The 21,480-nt window shown below is 40.2% G+C and overlaps 1 protein-coding gene and 1 long non-coding RNA gene across 3 annotated transcripts in view; one reads left to right on the forward strand and one right to left on the reverse strand.

Moving 5' to 3' along the window:
- LOC112988340 (uncharacterized) overlaps positions 1-21,480 on the forward strand; it is a 99,401-nt gene that overhangs the window by 52,244 nt on the left and 25,677 nt on the right. The window contains exon 7 of the long non-coding RNA XR_010388914.1: positions 1,653-2,875. This is a non-coding gene — a long non-coding RNA (uncharacterized LOC112988340). The remainder of the gene's footprint in view (positions 1-1,652; positions 2,876-21,480) is intronic.
- The window catches only part of DKK2 (dickkopf WNT signaling pathway inhibitor 2), a 47,791-nt gene that overhangs the window by 12,764 nt on the left and 13,547 nt on the right, over positions 1-21,480 (reverse strand). The gene's annotated exons all lie outside the window — the stretch shown is intronic.

Raw genomic sequence — 21,480 nt, forward strand, 5'->3', positions numbered from 1 at the left:
TAAGACAATAAATACTCATGTTTGAAAGTAATACTCAATCCACTGCTAGACCACCAGGGGAAAAACATTTTTAAAACATGCAGTAGTCCAGCTTTCATGGTTTGCTAGAGCCAAAGAAAACTCAGATCTTAACAACCAAAAAACAAATCTTAGTGAGGTCTCTCTGAACCGACAGCCTGCAGGAACCACATGGGTACTGACTCAGGCTTTCCTCATCCTAACAAAAATGCTGTGAAAAACAACTTCCTATCCTCCAAATGACATGGCCTTGCCCTGGGCACCTGCACTCAAAGGGGGCGTGTGGCTGCAGGACCTAGAGGAGCTGCTGGCTGCGCAGAGCCTCCGCAGGGTCCGAGGGAGGAAGAAGAATCAAATGCCAGAAAATAAACAGAACTAGCTACCCTGTGTGATCTCCTGGCCACACTGTGGGTTTTGACTAGTATTTTAGGTTTCCAGCACAACTGTATCTCCTCTTATTCAGTAGCTTATAATTCAACACCTTTTCTTACAGAGCTACCTCCACTTTGTGTCCTCTTGGAAGGAGGTAAAATAGGGTTTGTTCAAATAGAACTCGGCTTCTGGAGGACACCTGGAGAAGGTAATCTGAGCGACTGCAAGCCTAACTTAAATTACTCTAAATTCACAGAAATGTAAATTTAAAGTGGATCAGTTACATTCCTATGCAGATACATTTGAATTAAATTACCCTTAATTTAGTGCATTTTACATCAGCTATGAAGTGTTCACTCATAGGTATAAGGCAGCTAATTTAACACACTTTATAAATTAATTCAGATTAATTCTCTCTACATCCCCACCCAGGTAAGACCCAGAATGAATTATATTTCCAAATGACTTGAAGGCCAGCACACTATGCCCAAAATACAGGCAGCCATGTATTGCCACCAAATAGTGTAAAACCATCACCCGGACTTAGTATATATCTATCTCATAGCTTCCCAGGAAGCACAGCTACAGATCTCCCTTTTTTACATCACACATTTATGGCAAATTATCAACCTTAGATTCAAACTGGCATCACTCTGCTGAATCCTGCCATTTCGAAGGAAACTGTTTCCTGCGCTGTGCATATTCTGCTTACATAGGTGCCCCTTCTTTACGTCGTGACCATGGGATTACATAGCAGTGCTTCCTTTTCAACACTCGGAGAAACCATGAGCCTCCTACACTCCAAACACCAACCTTGATTTTGAAGGAGACTTCCTGCTCCATAAAACTTATACCTTAAAAAAGACATTATTAAAGAAGGTTCAGAAGTTTGGGGAACAGTCATTTTGACCCCAGATTTTATGGGCTTTGTCTCAATACGTATGATTCACATTGTCTGGTGATCTATCAGCAGCAGCATTACAACAGAGAGCATCAAAACAACGTTAGGTCATCTTTGAAGTCAACAATGTAGTACTAAATGAATGTGACAGGAAGCCTCTAGGTCTTGATTTTATGTCATTTTTGAATGCGTCACCAAAGACTGCTCGAAGAATAAAGGTCTGTTAACATGCACTTTGTTCTATGTCCAGCCTTTTCAGCAGACTGCTCTTGTCCTTTTATCTCTGCCTTTTCCCCACCCCTTTTCTGATGGTTTTGCTTTTTAGTTTTGCCTCTAATTGGCTATTTATCATCTGTTCCAGAGTAAGATCCTTCTGGCTTTTTGATCAGCATGTTTACTGCGATGGATGAACAGTGGGTTGCCAAAAACAGTTTTCCCTCTGGATCTATTAACTCTAGAAGTATGTCTTTTTTATTCATCTAAGAATATTACCCAGATGGAAACAACTAGCAGATCCTATGGCACACAAAGCACCAGACATTAAACCACAGGTAGATACTCACACATTGTGGTTAGGAGTTTAATAACATTGCTGGGAACTGGCAATAAGTCACTGCTCTAACACCTGGGTGTGAACGTCCCCAAATCATGATGCATTTTCAGTATGTAGCTTTTATTTGGAACAATGTCTGCAAGCATGCATTCAGCAAGAAAGCTGAGATGACAGCTTCACCTTCTGTAACACAGCTACCAAAGAAATAATCTTCCTTCCAAACTTTCACATAATCTAGAGAAAGCAAACCAACTGGGTGAAATCCTGCCCTGTTGAAGTCAGTGCAAAAACTCCCTTTGTCCACTACAGTGCCTGGATTTCACACACTGAGAACGCTTCCAGGTTATAAAAATTCGTGCAGTGTTTGCAGTCCTCACCCTGGAAATGACTCCTTGCCATTCCTCACAGAACACACTTCGCATAGCAAAATGCACAGCATACCAGACATCATTTTTCAAAATGCAATTTCTCTGGCCCTCGTTTGTTAAAGGATCGCCCTGAAAACATGAATTAATGTCAGCTGGAGACAGCCAGATGCAGTATGCCTGAGAGGGAGGAACTGCACTCTACCTCAGCAGACTGCTGCCCGCAATCTTACGTTGTTACTGAACATCAGCATTATTGTCTGTCTCCCTGATGGTCATTTATTTGAGAACACCTGGTTAATAGGCCTCTTTCGATCCCCAGTTTTTTTCTGTGCATCAGAAACCACCACTGTCACCTCCAATTCGAAACACCTTCCCCTCTGTCCCCTCCTGCTCTACACGGCGCTCTCTGCGACGTAACGCGTGCGACTGTAACACTGCTGGCGAATTAAGAGGGGCGAGTCCTGAATCTCAAGCTCCAAAGCACCTACGGAGAATGGAAAGCACACGTCAGTAATGAGTCTGCCTAGCTTTAGTATCCGACCAAGCAACCAGCGCTGGCGCCTGCGCAGGCTCTCACTCTCCTGTTGCGTGAACCACAGAATTCAGACACCTGGCCACAAATGCTCATGGGTTTTAAAAAAAAAGGAAGAAGAAAAAAATATGGTGAGGTTTCTTCAGTTCTTACATTTGGGTCTGCGTGAGTGAGCCTGAAAAACAGGACAAGTCAATAATGCTTGATAATGCAGTGTGGAGTTTTCATCTGCGTAACGACAGGAAGAATTGCAATACAGGATCACTGCTTGTAATCCCCACTCACTGTAGGAGTAGATCTGCTTGTGTGAGAAGCACACAGTGCTCATCTAGTGGGACCACCTGTAAAAGCAGCTGTCCTGGGGGAAGGGCTTGGGTAACAGCCCCTGGAGGGCACAGGCAGCCTCTGCAAAGTGGTTAGTCATACTGCTTTCTGCTCAGCTAATTCCTCAGTGACAGTAAAAGCAAAATTGTAACAGTAGGCTATTAAGGAAAATCATCACACTTTACTTGAAGGAGGCTGAAGATGACAGGGAAGGGACCCTAACTGTGTCATTAAAAAATCATCATGCTCTTATTACACGATTAAGTGGAGCTGCCTACCCAACTTCCCCCTGTGGTAAATAGCCTAGCAATCAAGGTTTCAACACTGTTTACCCTTTTTTCTTTTAAAATGTTCCTAGCTCATTTTGCACAAACAAGAAAACACGAACGACACAGCAAGGCAAGAATAACTTATGAGTAAAACCAGATGAACACTAACATATTTACATAGTGTAATGACTTCACTATTAATTCAAACAAACCCAGGCCCCAATTCTCAGAAGAGCACGCTGAGCACATGCAGTCCAGGAGGCAAGAAGAGGGTGGCTTCAGACTACATTTCAGTCTGCAGCCCTTGAGTTAGTAGGGACTGATCCTAGCTTCAGTCTGCAATAGCCACCGAGGGACCATCTTTCATTCCAGAGCAGACCTTGTACTCCGACTACACCCTCTTCTCGCTCTTACAGGCCCCTTTCCATGCTCAGGCGAGACCGACAGAGTCAGAGGGGACAGGACAGTAGGTTTCCCAAAAACTTCTAATTCCCTTCATGCCGTAGAAATAGCAGAAAGAGGGGGGGGGAAAACCCCTCCAAATCTAAACCAGAGCCAGGTGCTCTACCTAGAGCAAAAACATGACAGTCATCTCTTGATGAAAGTACGAAAATAGAAAAATGTCCAGAGAGACAGGACTACCCCATGCAGTTTCTAGATGAAGCCAAAAAGAACATTATCCTATTCTGGTAGCTGTCAGCATACAATTACCTAGGATTCTGGCAGTTAAGGCTGAATTAGCTGTAATTCCGTTCTCCATCCTTACAATAAGTTGATTCTGCAGCTGAGGCTTGTATTTATCCTCTTTCCTGCTACATTTTAAGATATATGCTGGACTTATGCTTGCAAGCACGCTTTTCTTGTTTGAAAAATAATATTCTTTATGTGGAGTAATGGAATCTAGTCTTTGTTCTTGGATGTCTTGGACATTAATCAACATAAGTCGTTAAAAAGTTTAATCCCCTGTGCTTGGCACAACATCAGTCTGAGAGCAGTTTCTTTGTAACAGCCTTTGGAATAAATATCCATTAAAGATTTGTTTTCTCCTTATACTGGTCACCCACATTTTATAGCGGGTGGCCCTTTCGTCTATCCCGTTACTGTATTTCCACTTCTGAAGCTAAGCCAGATGCAGCAACGTGATACTAGTTTTTATTTCACGCATCTTTATTGTAACAAAACTTCCACGTATATCTGATACTCGTTAGGAAAGCTAAAGAAACAGGAACCATGGTAATATTGCACCACCTTCTTGACAACTTTTATTCTGCATATGTTGGATTCTCCAGGGTACTGCATGCTTCATTAGCAAGTATTTTTCACATTTAGGTGCCTCAGTGGGCAAACACAACAGTCAGCCCATATCTGAACTCCTCTTGTTGGTATTATTTGCATTATAACCATGCCCAGAAGCAATGTCTAGGTGCTGTGTTTTCCTGTAATACTGTATGATCACTACTTCAACTGCTATGTAGTCTACATAAGCAAGACCAAACAAGGGCAGAAAAGACTGTGTGTGTTTTGGGGGGAATTTTTTTTTTTTTTTTTTTTAAACACAGCACCAAGGTAGAGGAGATTAAATAGCTTGGCTATGCCAAGGCCACATAAGAAGTCCACAGTACAAGTAATTTTCTCCAGCCCCTGTCCAGCTAACTGTACAATTCTTCAAAATTTGTACCCTTCTTTTCAGATGTGCTAAATATACTTGAGTCTATACCTTTGACAATTACACCCTTTATACAGGGATAAAAATATGAATCAAGGTGACCACACTCACCAGCCAAGTGTGAAAAAAATGTAGACCTACTTTCTGATCTTACACATGGAAACAGAGCCTATAGTATTTAACAGTTCAGACATTTCTTAGACTATGGATGTGTCCCTTCACCATAATCACACAACCATGGTTTCCTTAAACACCACACTAAAAACAGCTGTTGACCATGGCATGTGATTATGGTGAAAGATGATTTCCTAGCTTATGTTTTGCTAGAATGTTTGCTGGAAAATACAGGAGGAGATCCTTATTATTTTCCTTGTATTTCACATGCTACAGAAAAAAAAAAGTAATAATAATAATAATTAGTTTAATTAAGGCTCTACCACCAAGGCAGATAAAAGTATCTATAACTAAGTCTTGGGTAGCTTAACTAGCAGCAATGGAACTATTCAAGTGCTTAATGTTATTTATATGTTTATGATCAGATCAGAACATGAGCATATTTGTAATGACTTGCTGTACATAACACATGATTCCCCTTTTAGGCGATGGATTATTTCCCTCCAGTTACATTGCAAAGAGGCAGAAAAGTAGACTAGACTGACATGAAGGAAAACACTTCATCATTATAAAGTAATGAAGTAACTCTAGATGGCTTTCCTCACTAGTTCCCACATCAACTAATTCCCTGTCATTTACCTGCTCTTCAAAATCTCCAGGAGACAAACCTGCACAAAACACTCTGCACTCAAAACAAATGAGATGATGCAAAATGGATAGATGAATAACTTCAAGCAGTAGACAGATAGAGATAGATGCTCTTTCAAACTCATCCATGGAAACAAGCACTTTAGCACTATACTTTGAAGAGCTCTCAGGCTCAAGGATTTCCCTTGCACAGAAGTGACAGTCAGGTCAGCAGTGATTAGACACCTACTCTGCTTAAAGAGTTGCAAAATCCACTAGCCAGCTCTTTGCATTTCCAGGTGTCTAAACACACCTGAGTCTTTACATGTTTTGAGAAAAATGCAACCTGTCACATCAGCCACTCAGTTCTGACACTTCAGACATTCCGATTTTCCTAAGTAGGAAATCTCCCTACAAACTGAGGCACTGACACAGCCTTGCAGCTACCTGTTGATTGCATCATTAATTCAGGAATTTTAGCTTCTTGGGAATCATGCAAAATTGTCACCAGGGTACAGTGAAGAGGGTCTTCCTTTGATAAACTGGTCTCTTGCTAACATTTCTAAATGTGTTACCAGTTTTTACTAGGGAGAGGAAGGAGAGGAGAAAGCACAAGACTGCTATAGCGCTCTGCTGCTACAGTTTAGTATTTTGATTCCTGTACAGACAAGTATGACTGGTAATGCCCCTCCCAAGAAACACTAAAATGTCATTTTCATTGCTATTAATTTTCACTAGTATCAGTGATAGCAAAAGGTATCAGCTACAGGTGCTAATTCAACCCATGCTGAGTGTGAATACCAAGGCTAACACACGCAGGCATAACCCCCTGCAAGCCCCCCATCCCTGCGGGGAAGGACGAGCTTCTGCAGCATCACACAGCTCCTCTTATGGGATGCTGCTGCTCTGAACACTCCCATTAATCTCAGAGTTTCTGCAGCCATGCTAAAGTTCTGTTATTACAAGTTAATCTTTTTGGACATATATTTACATGGAGCATTACAATGACTGGTTTTATTCCTGAAAACCTGCACTCAGTCTCTCTGGTGCAGTATTCTCATTTTAAATGAGCGCGCCTCATTTAAACGTGACATTTTCAGGATTTGGCCCAAGGGCAAATCAGTGCTCTGCCTTCAAGGGTTAACAATTAAAATGCATACTGTAAAGAAACAGCTTTGTCACTAAAGGAAAAACAAACATTTTCATCATTATAATAAAAATTATCAGTCAAAATTCTTGGTTTGAGGGCCTCAGGCTATCTTGTTGAGCTGCAATAATAGGGCATATGAATCAATACTTACAATAGTTAGCACAAGTTTTACACAGCATATAAGGTACTTATAAAGGTTTGATATGATTCAAGTATCTTTCTCCAGGTTCATTCAATGAAAGAAATTTTTGTCAATTAAACCAGTGCAATCATGCTGAAGTCTGTAGGTTGAATGTGTTAAAGAACATTGGGCTCACTGATACCAGCGTAGTTACAAACACAGAGAAGTCCCTCAGTAAGCATTATCATATAAACGAAACACACAGATACTACTACACTGCTATTTCAGTGTTTTTCTAGAATACCAGTGAGCATAAACACCCTGCTTCAGAACATCCCTCTCCAATTCTTTTTCTCATTTTTCCCCATTTTGCATTAATGAGATTTAGCACCCTTGACTATAAGATCGGGAAAAATAAAGGAAGAAATGCATATTAATGCAGTGAGTTTTTTTTTTTTTTTTAAATACAGGACAGTCTTCCCACACACACCTGCTTATAGTCATTCACCTCTATATTTTTCTCCTGTATTTTTAAGTCCTAGTTATAAAACTTGGCAACGAGTGATTGAAGGCACTGACGACTGTCAGTATTAGCAGTGCTACAATCTGTCACACCAAGAATAACCAGCTGTTTGCAGAGTAATGGCACAATAGAGACCATGCGCTAGGAGCAAAATAAAAATGACTATATGCACCTCAGTGCCCCTTCCGGCTATTTATACAAACCTATCCTGAGGCAGAGGAAAGGGAAATGTACCACTGACTTCAGTACAATTAGTGTTTCACCCCTCTTGCCTGTTTCTTTTCAGAGGCTGTTGCTATCTATGTTATGCAAATCCCATTTTCTTTCTGTCTTTCTGTGTTTCTTTTCAGTGTCGGCTTCTTTTTACTTATGGCTAAACCACAGTTGTTTGGCATATACCAAAAACTTCCAGTTAATTATCTTGAAGTCCCCAATGTACATATGGCCCTAGGCCTGTCTTTCATTTAAACAAACACACACACATACATACACACGTCTGAACAGAAAATAACTGCATGGTTTGCGGAGAGACGTGCAGTAGTACCCTTATCACTCTTATCGAGTGTAACCCAAGAAAGGCTTTTGAAAAGTTCAAAAGAAAAGCAGCAAACTGTTGTTTTAATGAGAACCCATTAAGCAGAACTTTGTTCATAACTCTCCCAGATCACTGTTTTCATTAGCAGGCTACATGGATAACAGCAGAGTTATTTGTACAGCGCTCCTTGGTTGGGTACATGTTCCCACCCTGCCAGAGTGCTTTCTGTTAGATGTTCAGCCTAGCACCGCTGTTATCTGTTCTGTGAGGAAAAAAAACCTGATGCAAATCAATGGAAATTTTGTGGCTGGCCACCAAAGGGGCTTTCCCAGCCAAAACCAGAACAAAGGTTTTAATTTATTTAGGAAATCAAAAGGCTAAAAGGCACAATCTTTCCATCTCTCCCTACAGCGAGGAGGCCCAACTGTGACATGTAAAGCCATGATTTCCCCGGATTCACAATGGATTTGCCCATTAAAGATTTATCACATGAGCAAAGAGTTGCAGAGATCGTAAATATACTGCAGCATAAAAATATTATGAAATATAAACTTAGGAATTAGTTGGAAGCATTCACTTTGAAGTTACTTCACAGCGACTCTGAGAAATTGATGCAAAATTCATGGAAACTCTTTTGTGCAGAGAAGATCTAGAGCGTGCATCAGTTTTTCTGAGACACCACATCCACGTGTCTCTGCACAGACCAAAGTCATGGTGTGAAAAAGTCCATCTTATACATCCAAAATGAAACTCTTCCAAAGCTTAAAATAATCTGCTTTTGTAGTTTAACCAAGTTTGTAAGCATTTAAGTCATTAGACACATTTGCAAGCCTAAAAAGATTTCAAAAGCCATCACTGCATGCAGGAAAGGCAGCGGAACAGACCTCCGTAAACTTGCCTTGTTTGCGTGCCCTTAGCAATACCAGTTTTCCTCCAGTTCAGAAGGAGCTACAGAACAGGACACAACAGAACGAACACCACAGGGAATAAATGAGATTACTTATCAGTCCTGAGCCGCCTTCTCTGCATAATTACAGCTACAACAGCGCTTACATTTCAGCTGCTCCATACAGCCACCAAACCTGTTCTAGTAAATGACCGAAGTACATTTAAGTTCAGTACATGCATTGTGCCATGGATCCTGATGGGTTTACTGATTACAGGTTTTGCCCTTCATGAGGGACTACGGGAGCTCTGTGCTTTGAATATCAGGCTGCTAGCTGCAGAACAGAAAAGGCCCTCACATTTTTCAGCCAAGCCCAGCGAACCAATCTGTGCCACCTACCGTCAGCTCTCACGTCGGGGCGCCACATCGCTCCTCCACGGGTTGCTGCTGGATGGATGCCTTCCCACTGCTGGTGCAGAACACGCACGCCTCAGGCTTTTCAGTCCTCTGCGTTCTGCCCAAGCTTAGGTCAAAAAGGAGGCCTAAAGTGGCTGATACAACTTTTGCCACTGTTGGGAGGAAGTAAACTTGAGCTTGCCCCCGGCGGGGTGTGAGCGCACCAGCTTGCAGTCGTGGGCACAGGGCTCGCGCTGGCAGGAGTGCACACACCAAACCAAGGTCACCGATACCACCGCCCTTAAAACGCAAAGCTGTGGTTAGAGTACAGTGATGCTTCATTTGCTCTCTTTCAGAGAGCTGCTGAATTCGAGGAGAGGAGGTGAGGAAAGGAACAGTTTAAGAAGGTTATTCAGGAAAAGTTTTGTTTTCAAGATTTAGGGAATTCATATTTGTTTTCTGAAGTGCGTTATTTCAAAACAAAAAAACCCGACAACTTTGTTAAGGAAGTTAAAACCTTACCCAAGAGTTTGCAAGAAACTGTACTACTGAAAGTATCGATGAGGACTCTCAAAGAAGAGCGGACAAGCAGCATACACAGGAAGAAAAAATTTTTGAAAATCTGCTTTTTTCTAACAGCTCTGGGAATAACGTATCAGCAAAAGGAACAACAACAAGAAGAAGAAAAGCTAGGAACCCAATTCTGGTACCTGACTGCTGACTGGTCTAAATCCATAAACAGGACTGCTGGCTTCTAGGGACAATTTCTTCCAAAAAACACTACTTAGTATGAATCAAACTACCATGCACAGATTCTGTATGAATGTTACCATGCTTGGTATTTCAAGGGAGGAAGACATATGTATGCTCTCATGCTTGAAAATTTACCATCTATTCTGCATGCACACCTTGAAACCTATGCACTTATCTACTGATGATAACATTTTAAAAATTCCTTCACTGATCTAGATATATGCACATGAATAGAGAGCAAGGATATAACAGGACAGTACTGCTGTATGACAAATAATAGCAAAATATAACATACAACTACATGATTTGCAAATATTGTTATAATTATACTTACAATTTCTATTGAGAGGCAGCAGCAAAACCTGTTACAGACAAGACCTGCACTTCTCTAAGCAAAGCAGAAATAGGACTTCCAGCAAAAATGCCAGAAGGGTTCAAATCTAGCTCTGTAGTGGATTTACAAAGAGCTGAATAAGGTCCAAAGTCTTTTAGGATATGTCAACAAATCAAACTTAAAACACTGCTATTCCTGCAAGGGATCTGTATGTACTTATATATTGCATATTGGTATACCTGCCATGTAAGAATTGGGTTTAGTTAACATAGTTAGGGAACTCTTCATTTAAATTTTATTTGCTCTCTCTTTTGAAAACAGCTTACTATTTTCTTTTTTTCTTTTATGGTCCACCAAATTACATGTGACCAAATGTACCTATTTAGTGAAAATGGGTTCCATTAGTATGTAATCTTATCCTTGCATTGTTTTCTTCTGAAGGAAAATAATGGAGAACAGGTGGTGATGCTTAGCATCAGGCTCCTGTTTCTAGAATTACAATCTACTGGGAGCCACCAGCAATCTCTGAAAGCTGTCATAAGCGCTCAGGAACTAGCATGATCCAGAGCACACTCAATACATTAAAGCTTCTTTTTGAAAATTTAAGTAGGTGTGACAGGAGAAAACTGGCTGAATGGCGCAGGGATTCTAAAGTGTCCCTGTAAAGGGTTGTGATTTCTGTCTGCATCCCACAATAAATAACTCAAGCTGGCCTCCATTTCCACAGCAGAAATTAGACGTTTAAAAAATTCAAATAGGTACCATATGCACGATAAACCTCTCTGGTTTAGTGTTCAAATGCTGCCGCATTCACGTTGTTGGAAAATACGGGATTTAGATTCTCCTAGAAGGATATTAAAAAAAAAAAAAGTTCCTTTAAATTTATTTATCCTTTTCTCAGTGCCACAAAAACAACTATGTAGATTAGTATCTCCTTGATTTAATTTTAAAATCTACTGATGTCTCACCACGCAAATAGATTCACCCCGTGGGTCACAACACTGCATGATAACTGGATATTTCTTTGTTTTATCAGTCCCATCCTTGTCTTACCAAACAGGAAGATGATTAGGAAGAATTCTACTTAAGCGATGACTGCACTTTCCAGCGTGGTCTCATGTACTGAATATGTGCAAACACCACCAGCTAGACAGCTGTAGACAAGCAAACAAGTGTTACAGCCATGTTTTAATATTTGGCTCCAAAGCTGAGGCGTACAACAGAGACAACACACATTTGCTGGGCAATTTTAACTAACATGCAATTTTACAAAAATGATCATTAAAATCTGGCTGAGATCCCTAATTACAGTTCTGTGTCAGATCTGCCACGATACTTACTTACATGAGGAACGGTTAATGCAGGTTTGTTTTGTGCCTTTGTAGTTCAAGAATGATAGGAATTAAGATAAAGGTATTTGCAGGGCCAGATTTTCTGTTGGTAGAATCTGGCAATGTTCCATCGATTTCAACAGGAATATGTCAAGTTACACCAAGTAGTTAGATCGTACTTTGCATTCCAGACTTCTTGCACAACTATCCAACACCAGTGTTATATTTATTTTTTACCACTGTTATATCTTTTGGGAGACCTTAGTCAAAGCGGTCACTGAAAGCTGGAATCAGCTGAAGCTAGGCTGACTTCAGCAGGCTTTGGGCCAGAGTATATGTGCTTTAGCCATCTCCAGTTCTCATCTATGTTAGCTTTACTCTAGAATAGCCTCTGAAGGAGCCAGTGTGATGAGCTCCAGTTATGTAGAAATCATATTCTGATTTAACAGTGCTCAGGAAATTCTTTTACTGCTTCTGTTTTTTCTCAAAGCCTTATTGCAGAGAGTATCCCCCATTCTCCCTGTACAGGGCTTTTCACTTGAAGCCCTGTGGCTATGACAAAAGACAATTAAAAAGTGCCCATTGTTTTGGAGATACTGCAGAATGACCTCCACCTTACAGAAGCAAGAAAAGCCCAGCCAATGAAACTGGAAGAGGTGGCAAAAGACAAAGGTATTAGGGGAAGGAAGAGGTCAAACATCTTTTTTCCTCTTGGTTTTGAAAGGCATCATGATATAATTACAAAGCTTTTCTCTTTAAACTTTTTTTTTTCCAGGATGAAAAATGCAACCGTTGTCACACTTGTTCTTAACCTGATAAGCGCTAGCTTTCTGCTGCAAAAATTCTTAGTCCTAATTAGTCTGTCTACCTGAAAGCAGGCTGCCAAAGTAAGTGCTTATGTTAAAATGCCCCATCCAGACCTACTCAAATCAGCTCCTAACTATATTTAGAATCAGCTGGATTCTGAATTTTCTTAATAGGGTAAATATTTCCCCCTTAATACTCCTGTTACCTCAATGCAACTAAAATAACTGAAATGTCTTCCAACTTGTGCATCACCAGCAAAATCGTTGACCGAAGGACAAACACTGAATTTTTGTTAATGGTGACGAAGAGTGATCCAGAAAAAGTGCACATCTTGGTCCCCGGAAAGGTTTCCTCTCCAGCAGATAGAATCCTCATCATCGTCCTATTTGTGAACTGACTAAATTTATTCATTGAGAAACAATACACATGAAAGCACATTATGCCATTTTAAAAGAAACCTGATTCAGAATAACGTTACTTTAATTCTAAATGTCAAACTTATCTTCAAAATGTATTTAGAAAAGAAAAAGTATTATGCTTTTATCAGTGAATAAGATTTAATAATTAAATTTAGAATCATAGAACAATTTCGGTTGGAAGGGACCTAATTTCTAGAAGGCTTTTTTCCAACAAGAATTGAGTATTTAGCGTCTTCATCAAACTTCTCAGAAACATGTTCTTCTATGGCACTTTTCCTTTTTCCAAGCAATATAAATTGCAAAAACAAGTTCCAAAAAGTACCAAAGACTATTGGTAACAACCAGAAACTAACTTAAAACCATCCTGTTTAATCCACATACCACAATTAGCATTAGTATGTGTGTGTGCGCGCACATGTATATGACTATAGTTTTAAGTCAGAGAAAATGTAAAAAAAATAAACAAAACCCCCCAAAATCATACAGTTGCAAAATAAGGCAAGTTATTACAGTGGAAATGCCATAGATACTTTCCTTATAGTACCATCACTAGAATTATTTGTTCCCTGGCTATAATATTTAAATAATTTTACAGCTAGAAATGCTTTAGTTACTTTTTGTGAATCATTTTCCACATTATGACTGATCACTTGCTAAGTCGATTAGCAACATAGTCTATTGCAACATAAATTCACCTTAGACCAGAGCACAAAGATACTGGATTTAGCTTAATAAATTCCACAAACTGACAATATTGTCTTGCTGAGGTTTAGGTTTTTTAGTATATGTGCTATAAATCCACTATTCCTTTGAATTTGGAGAACTTGCACAGGTGGAACAAAATTAATGCAATTCAGGGAGAATGAGGTTTTCCAAGTTAAAATAGCTTATGCTGATTTTTGTTTTTAGTAAAAAAAACTTTAGGTACTTAGCTTTCAAATATACATGGCTGCTTGAAGGGATGGCAGAAATAGACCACTGCTTTTTAATAGGATAATTATCTGTTAGGCTTGTTTTTACAAACGGAAAAGAATGTTGTACACTTCTTTCTTTTCTTTTATGCTAGAATAAAATACAAGGCATAATAATAATAATAATAATGAGTTCAGCTCCATGACAGACGCAAATGCTTTTCCTCATGGAAGGAAACTATCCAGGCAGTAATGCTGCACTTACCAAAGTAACAGCTGTATTAACACAAAAGATACGCAGGGAACAGAATACTTGATTTTTGTGAAAATCTCATTTTGTGCTTTATTTTTTGTTGCAATCGGTGCATAATGATTTCCCCATCTTCCTTCAAAGAAACTGTCAGTTTCAAAACCACGTGTTGCCAAGTGAACCTGTCCTGAATTACACTGTTCTGAACTAGCTCGGAGACACCACGTTAATATATGCATACTGTATGAAGGAGAGAGGTCACGGTGCCCTGATTTCAATAGTCCACTGATAAACGAAACTGTTTACTTTTTGCCTGGATTGGATTGCATTTTTCCATGTGCAGAACATTGCAGATCACCTTGTGGTGACACAGCTTGTAAACAAACTGCACTGCCCTACAGTTGACACAGTTGTTCAACCTTCTTGGTTTGCAAAATCTGGATCCAATTTTCAAATGAAAGATCATTTGCTGAACATTTATTTTTACTGTGGAATTACTTTACCAATGTTTGGTGAATAGGCTTTTTTCAACCTCAGATTATTTATTTATATTTTTATTCGCTTCAAAACGTTGGTGGACAATGTTTGTCTGCTAGAGGGGCACCACATGCCTCTGAACTGCCTGGTTTCTACTGCTGGAAAAGCACCTGGTCAGCAAGTATGCCTGTCTTGCAAACACAAACACCAGGTGAAGTGATCTTACGTATCTAAATGAACTGGGAATCACTGCCCCAGTTTCAGAGGTCTGATTCCGAGTCCAGGGAACTTAGATTTGCCTACACTTAAGGTTTACTAAAGTGAACAAGATAGTATCATGAAAAGACAGATGAGCTAGAACCAACCATGCCAGCATGGAAGCTGAGAAGGACGGAAGATGAATGCAGGAGTAACCTGCTGCTAGAAGAGCAAACGCAGGTCTGCAAAGCAAATACTCTTCGTATCTGCAATAAATTGTGATATAGGAAAAAGCTGCTGCTTAGAATCTATAAAAACTGAATATGACACATTTTTTTCATTGAAGGATTAAAAAGAAAAAAAATGGAGCAAGGCCCAGTAATATCTTGCAGTTTCCATTACTTCTTTTTTTTTCCTGTTTCTCCTTAAGAACTTAATGCACTCATTAAGTTCTGATTTTTCCAGGAATACTGGAGCCATAATATTCTGTCAAAAAACAGAGTTCCAAAGTGGAAAATATGTTAGGTTTGGATCTTTCAAAATCAAATATCTCCAAGGCAAGTTTGGAAAAATTACAGTTTAGAGGAATATTTATTCAAAAAGTACCATTTTCAACTGGTGTACTTCCTGTTAAACTTTATGACATTTAACACCATTCCGTATTAATTTCATGTGGTGTTTCTTCTCTGAAAATACTTGGTTTCCCATTGTGTAAATTTTTGGATTGGTCATCTGTGTTATCATCCTCCAAATACTTGAGCTCCTAAAAATATCATATATTTATCTCAGAGAAGAGCATTTCCATATAATGGGGAAATTCACGTTGTATACCATGGCTAGGTTTTGGAATCAGTGCCACAGAAACTGATCACTCAGTAGACCAAGTGTTCGTCTAAAAAAGATGAGCTTCCCACTAATAGGTGAATCAAGTGGTCTGTTTACACTTTTGAATGAGATGGTCCTCTGAATACAGCCCGCAGAGCAAGCTCCACTGCATTCAGTTTAACTTACACCCACGTAGCAATGGACCTTCTTAGAAAGATCATCTCTGCTGTTTCTCCACTGCTTTGTGCACTTCAGTCACAGGTGTCTGAATGACTCAGTTGTTCTTTTATTCCAGTTTAATTTCTGCATATGCACCCTTTAGCTAATAATACAACACTTCGCAGCTAATAAGAAATAACTCTAACTCTGTAAGAAGTCTTGCTGAATCACAAGAAGAGCTTTAGATAAGCCTGGATAGACATCCATTTGGGGAAAAGGAGAGGTAGGGGTCTGCTGGAAATCCAGGGAATTCTAATGCCTACTTCCTATTGCAAATTCAGCATCATAAGAACAGTTTCTAAATAGCCTGTGAAAATCTTGTCTTTTTAAAAAAATCTGTAACTAAGTCCATTGTATCCTATCTAAGCTAAGAAATGTCATCAAGAAAGAAAGAAAGAAAGAAAAATTCCCCAAACTGAAGTCTACATAGCTCTTACCAGTGCATTTCTATCAGCAATAGCAATGCTGCAGTAACAGGATGCAAAGAGCACATCAGTGTTTTTATTACCATGTCACACAGACCCCTATGGGCTTGAGTGGCTTGACAGCGCACAAGCTAGACAGGGCTTGCAGACTTCTCTGTGCACAAGCTCATTAATATACAAGGAGATAAATTATTGTTTTATTAGATGCCTGGTACTAACCCTGTTTTTCTTGAACACATTTGTGCTACCTTGGTCCACATACTCTAATTTTACAATTTATTTGGCAGCAATTCTTTGCTTTTAAATACACCATTTTGCAAAAGCACAATACCACTGTCCTGGTGAACCTTTTGATGAGTTTTTTTTTAAATGCTCAAGTGAAAATTGACATAGAAACCACCTAGATCTCTGACCGAAAAGCTGAGGCTTTCTCAGCATCCGCTCATCTCCACAAGCAATGGCCTTCTCCCACCTCTAAGTCCTCCTTATTTCTCCCTGCCATGGTGGAAATATTCCAACAGTAAACAGCTATAGGCTGAGCTGCTGCTCTCCAACCTGCCTCTGCTGCGTGCTTGTATTTGGTTCCTCGCTGTATTCCCTCCAGCCAGCTTAGCAATGCTTTCCTGCAGGGCAGGCAGGGATCCCCTTAGCATTTCACAACTTGGATTCTCATGCCCTTGAACTATTCAGCCTACGATAACTTCACTAAAACGTAATGAGTTTTGTTGCTGACAAGTCTCATAAGAGTACTGATATGTAGCCAAAATGTAAACATTAAGTGCCTACAATTAGACTAAATATGTGTCTGGATAGCTAGATAAGTGGGTTGATTTTCAAGTGACAGAGCACCCAGAACTTCCCACCTACAACCTATGGGAACTGCTGGCAGCCCAACTGGAAAAGTCAGGCTGTTTATCTAAAACTGTAGAAGGGACCCAACAGCTCCAAATTAGCCTTAAAAACAAACAAACAAAACAGAACAAAACCTTGTGGTGCTGGTAAATACTGTATCACACACCTGTTAAAAATGTAAAAACACTGGATGGTATGCTCAGATAATCAAAATGCCATATGCACAAAAACAGTAGAATAAGCAAGCACATACCATTAGTTGGGATTTTTTTCCCAGCTAATTTAGTGTTAAAATCGGAGCTTTTAACCAGTAGCCAAATTCAGGATAGCAAGTTCCTTCCTACCCCTGCTTTAAAGAGGAGAGCAGAATGGAGCCAGTCACATTCATCAAAAATCATGTACTACGTTAGCCACAAATGTCATAAAAATCATCAGGTCAGCCAACCAGTCACAAGAGATCACAGCTTGCTCTTAAGCCGAGACCCTTGGAGCACAGTGGCCGGGCAGCACACTCTCCTGTGAGCCCAGGCTGTTGGGAATCCAGGTTGGAGTATCAAGGTTAGCTGGAAGGGGAAGGAAAGAAACAAAACGCATGATACCGATCAGATTGCCAGAAAGGTACGAATTCTGGCCTGCTGTCAGCCTGGCTCATGAAGAGGATGTTTTTAGTTTACCTGTTTTATTTGCACACACGCTTAGCCCATCTCCCCTTAAAACTTCTCTTGGGCTCCGCTGAGCTCTAGAGGCTGGCTCCTCTTGGAAGTAGTTAGCTCTACTGGGAAGAAACAACAGTCGGCTAGTGTGAAGCAAATTTCTCAGCACATTTCTGCATGCTTAACAGCTGGAAAACAAAACACAGGTCTGAAAGTCTGCAGGTAGAATGTGCAAAATGGTAAAATAAGGGAGTTTGTTTACTCTAACATACGTATTAACCATGGCTCTAAACTGGTTGGGAGTTTACAGCTGGAAGAGGAGAGCATAGGGTTTTTTGTTGGTGGTGGGTTTTTTTACTGAATACATTCATTAAATCAGAACTGGTAGCAGGAGACTGCAGCTAGGCAGAGGGGCAGCGGTGACACAATGTTTTCAGGCTGTGCAAAGTCCCACTTTTGCCTGATGCTGGAGGGAGATCCAGTGAAGTCAGCATCAATGGAGGGAAAGATCTTCCAGTCGTTACAATGCAGTGACTTTTATTTAGGCTCCATTAAACCTCTAGTCAAATAGATTAGAAAGATTAAGTGGGAGACTCTTGGGTTGTTTGACTGTAATCTTTGCTCCCAGCTGCCTGTATCTAGATGGTCCAACCAACCCAAAGCCTCCCGGGTGTGTGAATGGCTTCAACCAAACGACAGCAACTTCAGGGGTGTTGGACTTTTCAGAAAGCTGTAAGATTGCCCTAAAAGCAGATGCAATAAAGAAATATAATTTGCACTAGTAAAGTATTCTATTAATGCATCAATGAAATACCGAGTATATTTAATGTATTTAAACTGAGAAAAATCTCAGTTTTGTCTCCCCAAGTTGTATATTTTCATCAGCTTGGAAAATATTTCACCAAAAAGCAACAGGCAGTATTGACTGCTTCTATTATGAATTTATGAGGAAGTGATACTTATTCTGCTGCAGGGTCCAATTTTGCTATGGAAAACTGACTTTAAAGGTAATTGTGCATACAAAAGGGCTGAAAGATCTGAGCAGAAAAAAGAAGGTGGATTCTAACAGTAAATTTAAGTCAATTTAAGCAAAGTTGCAGGATGTACTCATGAAACTTGTATAACATATGAAGATACTGAGCTCCATGTGTAACGACAATTTGGGATGGAATAATTTACTCCTGAGCACAAAAGAGTTAGAGGAAGTAGCAAAAGAAAAAAAAACCACTAAAAAACAACCCCCCTTCATTCTGAGTGATGAATAATTTGAAAAATCTGAACTCTTTTTGAAAGTACATGCTTCCTTTAGCTGACTGAATGGTAGCAAAATTCTTTGAGAAGTCTACCCTGACTTGTGTGTACTACATACTTTGTAAATCTCTCCAAAGCCTCTCTGTCTATTCCTTCGTTTTTCCACTTCCTTTTCGTTATAGTCATGTTTTCCATGCACTGCAGTGATCTCTTTGGAATATTTAACATGTAGCCTAGAAATCTCTCTGGATAACAAACCCACACTGAAGTTCATGAGGATATTCACTGATTTCAGTGGGCACTGGAGAGGATATGAAAATCAGTGCCTGCCATCCCAGATCCAATGCTCCAGTCCAATGAAGTACTTAAACATTTGCCTGACTAAAAGTTATATATGTGCATTCTAACTGAGCCAAACAAGACAATGGGAATTCTTACATGGAACCATAGGCTTAACTTTCTTCAACAACAAGCCGTGTAACAAGCTATTTTAGGTTATTTATGATGTTGATAAAAATAATGAATTATGAGAAATTACACAGTAACATAAAAGTTGCTAAGTGGGTCACAGCAAAGTGCCCAGGCAGTGTTCTGCTAGTTGCAAATACTCAGAGGAGTAAAAAAGTAACTACGGACTGAATTTTTTCCCTCATACATTCTCCCAGCTTCAGCAAACAGTAGCTTAGAGACATCAGAAGTTTTAGCATTATGTTTAGTATCTACCAGTACAATCTATCATCTGCACCCCTTTCTCTTCCCTATTTGAACAGTTTTACATATGGCTCCCTCAGCATCATGTGGCAAGGAGTTATACAATATGAAAAATTGTCTGTTTTGTTCTCAGTTCCTCATATTCTACCTGGCCTTTTTGTCCCCTCTCTGCTGCTGACTGATAGCTACAGCGACTCTCATTTACCAGTTATCCGTGTAGGTGCATAACATAACTGTGGTACATTATGTCACATACACTGCTTAATCCCTAGAGAAATGGAATTTTACTTGTGAGTTTATTTCTCATGTTCTCAGTCTACTGAAAATTGCTGCAACTCACTGTAGTCCAGTTTAGTTCTTACTGTTCTGCATATCTCTATTTCATTAAAAACTTATGTGCCTCGCTAATCCCCCATTTTCTGGACAACTTACCAATACGCTGAGCAGCACCAGTCTTGGGAAGATTCACGTGAAACTTCACTGGTAGCCTCTCTCCACTGCGAAAGCTGGCCGTCTATTCCTATTTATTTTTTCCTGTCTTGTAATGAGTTATTAACCTGAAATGCATCATCCCCTGGAAATTTAGTTTCTTTAAAGCTTTTTTACTTGAGCTGTTGCTCCGCTCACCTAAGTATTTGAAGAGCAGCGGCTAACTGTTTGCCAGAAACGCTGGCAAACGTTGTTTGATCTTGATCTGTTATTAGCCTGGTCAGAGTGTGCTGTTTTGACACATTAATGTTGTCTTCATAAATATGATTAAGGCTGAATATTAAAGCGTTGTTTTGTGAGATGGACTGGAAAGAAGGAGAAAACTTCAGCCTAGCACACATTATCAGGACAGCCAAATGTTTGATGATTTTTGTTCTGGAAAATATTCAGGTGAAACATGCTGTGAAAATAAACTTTAGAAGAAGCAAATGTTCACAAAATGTCTTCTAGTAGCTACCATTTAAATTAATTTCCTGCCAATGGAGTCATTTAGGACGGAAGAAGATCAAAAGTAAAAGCAGTGTGAAATTTTACTAACAAATAGTCGAAGTTTTCCCAACATCCAAGCACAAAGACTTCCAGCACAGTGAACAGCACCCGGAGCGGCAGAGCTCCCCGTCCTGCAGTGACACAGCCGTGTGGCGTCCCACCGACATCCCGTGGGCCGTGCTTGCCTGCTCGCACGGTTTCAGTCTCCGCTATCCCACCGCCACGGGAGCAGCACGAATCAGCCCGACGGAAACGCAGCCCTGCGCCACCTCGGCAGCCCTTCGAGCCCTCAAGCTGGTATCTCACACAAACCCTTCTACCCTTCAGTTGAGGGGTAAAGCTCAACCTTAAATGGCTGCACCTTCAAAGTCCTGTGTGCTAAACAAGATTCGGACCTGAATACTGACCAACAGCCAGAAGGAGCACTGGAGGTCGAACAGGGAAAGAGAGGAAATCGAATCCAGAAACTGAGTGTCAGTCTCTGTTGCACAATCTGTTTTCACAGAATCAGCTAAGTCTGAATTAGGGAATTCCAGTTTGGCTTTTGCTCCTACCGCTGCTATAGCCATGGTATCTGGGAAGTGACTTAGACACATCTCTGGAGAACAGCATGGGTCCAGTGCTTCCAAAAGGCCGAAGTCAATATGTTCATGTGTCGGACGCATGTGCCAGTGTAGCCGCCCCAGCTGCACAACACATGATGTGTCAACTGCTTTACATAGGGTGCGTCA

Source organism: Dromaius novaehollandiae, chromosome 4 (assembly GCF_036370855.1).
Source record: "Dromaius novaehollandiae isolate bDroNov1 chromosome 4, bDroNov1.hap1, whole genome shotgun sequence".
NCBI lineage: Eukaryota > Metazoa > Chordata > Aves > Casuariiformes > Dromaiidae > Dromaius > Dromaius novaehollandiae.